Source organism: Limulus polyphemus, unplaced genomic scaffold, assembly GCF_000517525.1.
Source record: "Limulus polyphemus unplaced genomic scaffold, Limulus_polyphemus-2.1.2 Scaffold833, whole genome shotgun sequence".
NCBI classification, from domain to species: domain Eukaryota; kingdom Metazoa; phylum Arthropoda; class Merostomata; order Xiphosura; family Limulidae; genus Limulus; species Limulus polyphemus.
The window spans coordinates 24,326-31,377 of record NW_013666443.1 but is presented as its reverse complement, the minus strand read 5'-3'; positions in this window follow the sequence as shown (position 1 = coordinate 31,377).

The window sequence follows — 7,052 nt, the reverse complement described above, 5'->3', positions numbered from 1 at the left end:
CAAAACAAGAACAGATAAATAAAACTCTGTCATATTGCATGAATTCGTTCTACTTCACAAAATGTAATTGAACTCCAACAATTGTCTTAGGATTTGATAGGTTCTGCATTAAAGTAATAGAAACATAATTTAATTAAATTTACTTAAATATGTATATATATATATATATATATAGATATAATTTTATAAATGCCCTTATAAATTAGGTTTGCAGCCGAAAATATCATTAACAGCAAAGATACCCAATTGATGAAACAATGAATTCTAATCTTTATAAGTGAAGAACGTAATATAAGTATATTTAATTCGCTATACTCATTACCAGGTAGAGTTTAGTTTCAATCTAAGTAGATAACTTGATCAGTTTGAAGTTAAGCACAAAGCTACACAATGGGCTATATGTGCTCTGCCCTCCACGGGTATCGAAACGCAATTTCTAGCGTTGTAAGTCCGTAGACATGCCGCTGTGCAACTGGGGAAGCAGCTTGATCTGATTGGAAGTTAATATTTACTAAATACCCAATAGTATCTTTCTTGTGTCTTTACAGTTTGAGAGTGTGTGTGTGTGTACGTTTTTTAGGGAGTTTTTAAAATATTGTAACAGTTTTAGATCCGAAATTAACAAAATATTTATATTTTTAAATCAAACCATTAGATGTCGCAGTAATCAAAAAGTATATTTTTAACCAACTAATGGGGACCTGGATAGCATGGCCTTGTGGCTAACGTGCTCGCACTACGAATCTGGCATTTCAAGGATCGTGTTCCGTTGCTGTAAAGTCGTGCTGCACTCTTTGGGGCCGTAGGTGCGCTATAAGGGTAACAGTCAAATCCCATTATTCGGTCAGACAAATGTAACCCAAGAGTAAGCAATGAATGTTGTGTACTAGCTATCTTTTTCTCTAGCATATCAGTTCAAAATTAGGGACAGCTTTGTGCCTATCATCCTTGTGTAGTTTTGCGCGAAAATTCTAAAATAAAGCAAGCAAAGCCAGTGGAAACCGCGATACTTAAAACGTTGTCGATAGAGTAGTCAAATATTTAGTTTCCTCAGTATTTTGTTTTTAATTTGATGTATCTGTAACTTAAATTTCAAGTAAACATGTTACTGAATAAAATGTGGTTGTGGAAATTTTTGTGTTCGTTCACTGGTGCATAACATTGCAGTTTACGCCCTGAAATAAATGGAAGAAATTTACTTTTATTTTGAGATATTATGATAATACGCGATTCTATTACATTAAAAAAAGACCTAACTGTTTTCACTTTTGATTAACCTTTTTTAACATAACTATTACGGAATAATATGTAAAACTATTTGCCATAGAATACTTTTGTTTGTATAAATATCATTATTTCTCAATTAAAACGCAAAATCCTCTCAGGGCCTGCCAGGGAGATGAAAGAGTAAATTAAAAATCCTCTCAGGGCCTGACAGGGAGATGAAAGAGTGAATTGAAAATCCTCTCAGGGCCTGCCAGAGAGATAATAGAGTGAATTGAAAATTCTCTCAGGGCCTGCCAGGGAGATGAAAGAGTAAATTAAAAATCCTCTCAGGGCCTGCCAGGGAGATGAAAGAGTAAATTAAAAATCCTCTCAGGGCCTGACAGGGAGATGAAAGAGTAAATTGAAAATCCTCTCAGGGCCTGCCAGGGAGATGAAAGAGTGAATTGAGATATCGATTTTGAACATAAATATCAATGTGTTTTTTTTCTAATAAAATTCAAAATTAGGGATAGTTATGCGAAGACAGCCCTTTGCGTAGCTTTGCACGAAAATTATAAAACGAACAATTGATTAGTAGGCCACCCTTATAAAAACATATATCTAATTGTTTCCAAATAAACATCAGGATATTGCAAACAGGAAGTCTGAAAATGCTTGTTTATTTTGTTTTTAATTTTGCGCAAAGTTACTAGAGAGTTATCTGCACTGGCCATCCCTGATTTTGAAGTTATGTTATGTTTCTCTTACTTTGTTATTATCCTTATCTTCCTGTAACTAAGTTTTTATTTTGTGAATGAATTAAATCATGTAAACACTTGCCCTCTCTTGATAAGTCGCAAGTTGTATGGGATTTTTTTAATAAATGCGACTCTTAATGTCCCAGATGTTCTGTTTTACTGCACAGTTGTTTCTGCTGATGGATGTATCTCCCCAGGGGGCGTTTGTCCCTGTCTAGAATGTCAACGCTTTCCATTTAGTGGACACAACACCCGACACGGTACTAAATTATGTAGAATGACAGACGGCACTGTGCTGCTATAAATCGTCTTCTTAAGGAAAATAAACGCCCGCCGTGTAGTTTTTGTCACAAGTGGATTCTTTAAGCTAGTATACAAGTAACAATCAGAGGATTTCTGTGGTTAGAGTGGAATTTTACAAACGACCAAACATCGTTGCTATACCTTTATTGGCTTTTGGGTGGACCTGAAAGAAAAAGCGTGTTCCAAACAATCTACCCATAAAGCTCAAAGAAGAAACCATGCACACCTGTAAGTAAAGCCGTTCTATGTACCTTGAACTGTTGCACTATATTTTAGGCTTCTCGAGTCTTTCCTTTGTTCGTCACACTGTAAAAACGTTTCTTTCTACTTACAAATCAACATCACATGGAAAGCGACACATTCAACACGTGATTGCTTTGGACTTTTGCCCAGCTAAACTTCAATGAAAAGTGAATAGACGAGGGATGCAAAAACCTCCATGAACATCCCTTCAAAGGAATAGTGAAAATATTCAGCTGACACCAAACACGTTCAGAAGTTGAACGAACAAGATCAACTGTTTGAAAATAATAGGTGATCCGAAACACGTGACACGTTTCGAATAACTTATGCAACGTTATGAGCATTTTTTAGTGTCTAAATACCCAAATAATTAAATATATATATGTGTGCTATGTAATCTATTAACCCATTATCGAAAATGAATTTTCCATTAAGACAACAATGAAATATTACATTAAAGATTTATAGCTATGTTAGTTACTAAAGTATATTAACTCATAAGATATGTTATCAGATCTAATATTAAGAGAGATAAATTTAGCTGGAAAGTTAAATAGCTTCAAATTGTTTCAGTGTGAAAAAAAGTACAAATGTGTTCGTGTTTGTAAAAATAAAAACTGCACCGAACCATTTTCCACAGCTAAAGTCACATTATTCGATGACAATCTTTCTGGTCGACCTAACTGAACGGGTGAGCTTGTTTTAGGATATTCACTCAAAGCTACTCAAGTAACATCTGTTCTAGCTGACCCTAATTTGTAATTGATACAGTACATGGAAAGCAGCTAGTCAACAGCACTCACTGCCAATTCTTCGACTACTCTAATCTAATAGTGGGTTTGACCGTCACTCTTTTAACGCAGGTATGGACCCAAAGAGGGAAGCGCGATTTTTTCATTTTTAAGTCAAAGAACACGAACCATGGAACGTCGATCTATAGTCGCTACCCTAATCACTCGGACACGCCTGCCCCGGAGCTAACAGGGCAAATATTACTAAAAGCTGTAGTTTTCAGCTGATCAGGTAAGGGTTTTACTGCCCAACACGAGCTGGTATGTTTAAATTCAATAAGAAGCTTAAGGCTGAGTAAAATGTCAAACAATGTTCGTACAGTTTTAGTAACTGTATGGCATTCTGATAAAGGGGTCACCCGGTGGGACAGCGGTAAGTTTACGTATTTACAGCGCTAAAATCCAGGGTTCGATTGCCCTAAGTGAACACAACAGATAGCCCACTATGGCTTTGATCTATAGATATACGTATTCATAATGGTAAATTTGTTTTTCACACTTGTTTAAAGCACCGGCACTTTTATTTCGAATGAGTTAATTGCAACGTATGTCCAGCAAAATGCCAATACCATTGAATACATCGGTAAATTTCAAAATAGCTAGAAATGAAAATATAGAAGTGGTGGGAAAATGAAGAAAGCTCATTTCTTTACCTAATGTAAAGTTTGTTTGTTTGTTTTGAATTTCGCGCAAAGCTACACGAGGGCTATCAGCGATAGCCGTCCCTAATTTAGCAGTGAAAGCCAATTCTTGGGCTACTCTTTTACCAACGAATATTGGGATTGACTGTAACATTATAACGCCGCCACGGCTGAAAGGACGATCATGTTTGGTGTGACGGGGATTCGAACCATGCCGGGCCCCTAATGTAAAGAAAACTGGACTGTATATTGCTAAAACCTTGTTGTTTCGAGGGGTGTGGTTCAGATAAAATAAAACGAAGGGACATCCAAGAAAAATATTTATTCTGGAGGATAGCATCATCCGAAGAATTTTAATATAAGATCGATTCAAGTATCCCCAGAAATAAACTCAGAAATACAGGAATTAGAACCAGCAACTAGACTGTTCGAAAGCTGTTGAAAAAAAAGTGACTTACATTAAAAGTTGCAAACAAAAAACCTAGTATTCATAGTGTGAATATTATCAATTGTTTAAATTTTACACATATAGGATTAAAGAACGAATGGGACACTTCGCTGTTAGCTGACAAAACGAAGATTGGGTTTGTTGGAAACTCTAGAAGAGTTTTAATGTATGAATGTGATAAGAGAGACATAAACAATAGCGAAGATGCAAAACAATGAAATCTGGAGATGGTCCTATAGTGGTGTAATTATATTTTTTTGCTGCAGGAGTGGGAGATATTATAAACTCTGATAGTATTATTAGGAGAGATCAATATTACTTAATACACAATGATCGACGCTCATTTTACTTTTGCTTTGTAGCAAAATGATACAAAACGTACTGTTCTCCCGAATAAAACGTATTTGGAGAAGAAAAGCGCTGATGATATAAAGATATCCAAAGTCCAATGCTAATCCAATTGAAAAGTGACACAAATTGAAAGATAATGTTCCAAATGAGAAACCAACATATATATGTCAAGTTTATAGATTACAGAAGTACGAATATCTTATTAGTGTTGTGTCATATTAAAGGCTTGAAGAGGGTCTATTAAATATTGATTATTTTTATTTGCTATGTTGCAAAACGAATTTCTTATGCCTAATATCCTAATACTGAACATAAAAATAACATATAATCCAAAACAAATATTTTATTTACAACCTTTCATGAATACTTTAATGCCAAAACCTTACACTAAGACATTTGACCACTTCCAATACATACTTATATGAGTATTATACTTGAAATGCTTAGTTTCCAACCCGCTATATTTTAGTAAAGAATTGAGCCTCTTGTTGAACGGAACCTCTAAACGATTGAAATTAATGGAGTTCACGAATTTAGGAAATAATAGTAATTTAATAAATTAAACCATACAATCCATTATACAACTTACAGTGTACAGCAGGTAGGGGACACGCAGTCAAAAGTTAAATCACAACATGCATACAGCAAATACCTACACTTTGAAAACACTCGTTCACTAGTAATAATAATAATCATTTGGTATTATACTAGACATATTATTACAAGTAATGCGAAGAGATTTATTTGGAAAAGTTCTAATGGGCTTTAACACAAGTCTTCCAATACATCGTACGGATGCTTCCTCTGTTTTCAAAATGGAGAAGACACTAAAAAAGCATATATTCTGTTTTGAAAGTTAAACACTTAGGAATAATTTTATCATTTTTCTAGTTGTACAGAATTATTTACTGGAGTTGATTTTTAGTCAATTGGACTTTATCTATCTACCAAAATTGTTTTAATTATAATAAAATGAAAGGTCATCTCCACGATGACATATTTGAAAAAGATATAAAACACACTCTTGTCAGATTTCGGGCAATTTAATATTAATGAATGTGCACACGTACAGTGAAGATCTAAAAGGTATAATTTACAATACAAGTTCTCAGCTTTAATAAGAGCACACACACACACATACACACACACACACATACACGCAAACTTTATTTAGTTCCATCTCATCGCTTTACGGTGAATTGGAATACTACTATTCACGACGGAAATTCAGTCATTGGGTATGCATCACAAATCGAGTTGTAGCGTCATACATCAATAACAAAGTCTTTATACTGATATATTTGTCATCTTTGGATTTTTGTTTATTATCATCAAAAGGTTAATTCTTTCGTACTTCATATCCATCAACCACCTGTCGAAAGTTTTCAGAGTGCTTAACGTGTCTAAGAGTTACACATTCTTTTTTTCCCCCGGTGGGAAAGCGGTAAGTATACGGAATTACAACGCTTAAATCCGAGGTTTGATTCCTGGTGGACACAGAAGATAGGCCAATATAGCTTTGTTCTATACAAATAAACACATTATTTTTATGCTTCATGCAATTTAACTGAATTATGGTATAGTATTAACCTAATAAACAGGAGATGCTAGCTTCGCCAAGAAAAATTGAATGCAATTAATTCCATTATTGCATCACAAAAATTAGAAAATTATTTTCATATTTTAAGTGATTTCCGGCAACACAGACTTGAATTTATTTCTTTAATTGTGAGGAATAGTTTCTATATTGTTCAAATCTAATAAAAAAAACCTTAGATGTGAAAAAAGATGCAGCCAAAACATGATTCAGCGTGCTACTTAAAGGAATGAAATCGAAACTGGCGGCCAAAATGGTAGCTACACTTATAGCTTTGATAAGAATTTTACAGTAAATATTCATTCATTAATTAGTCAGGTCGCGTTTTTTGTTCACTTTGGAGCATGATGATGGGTAAAACAAAATACCCAACCCAGCTAACTAATACACACCAACAAACCACAGCAAGTAAGAAAGTGACACTCGACAGTAACCCACATTAGCTTTAGGATCGCAACCCTATTATTTGGAATAGACCTATATTTTAGAGAATCAACCAGATTCTGTAAAATATAGGGTGGTAGTTTCCCTCTCGAAAACAGTGTTAATAACTTCTTTTATACTAACGCCATGGATTAAAAGTTTATTGTCACCACCCCCAAGCAATCGGTACAGCCATATCAAGCATAATATTATGCCAATTGCTTAAGCTAATATCACGTGACGCTAAACACTCTTTAATTAGGATAATTTCATAACATTTAGTGAATTTTT